Source organism: Oryzias melastigma, unplaced genomic scaffold (assembly GCF_002922805.2).
Source record: "Oryzias melastigma strain HK-1 unplaced genomic scaffold, ASM292280v2 sc00216, whole genome shotgun sequence".
Lineage (NCBI taxonomy): Eukaryota > Metazoa > Chordata > Actinopteri > Beloniformes > Adrianichthyidae > Oryzias > Oryzias melastigma.
Window position 1 is genome coordinate 502,612 of NW_023416882.1, and position 244 is coordinate 502,855.

A 244-nucleotide genomic window follows, 5' to 3' on the forward strand; every position below is an offset into this window, starting at 1 on the left:
GGGGGGGGGGGGTTGTTTAAATCGTTGTGTAAATGGAAAAAATGTGTTTTATAAAGTATCCCAGAAAAAGGTTCAAGAAAATTGATTCAGTTGAAAAACTGAAATCAAATTCAGTTATGTCAGACAAAAAAATGGAAAAGAATTTGAACATTTATCCTTCTAAGCCATACAGATCTAAACGTGTTCATCATCAGGCACCAGAGTCCAGTCAGTGTCAGTAAGAACCAAAATCTGGTTTTGAAAA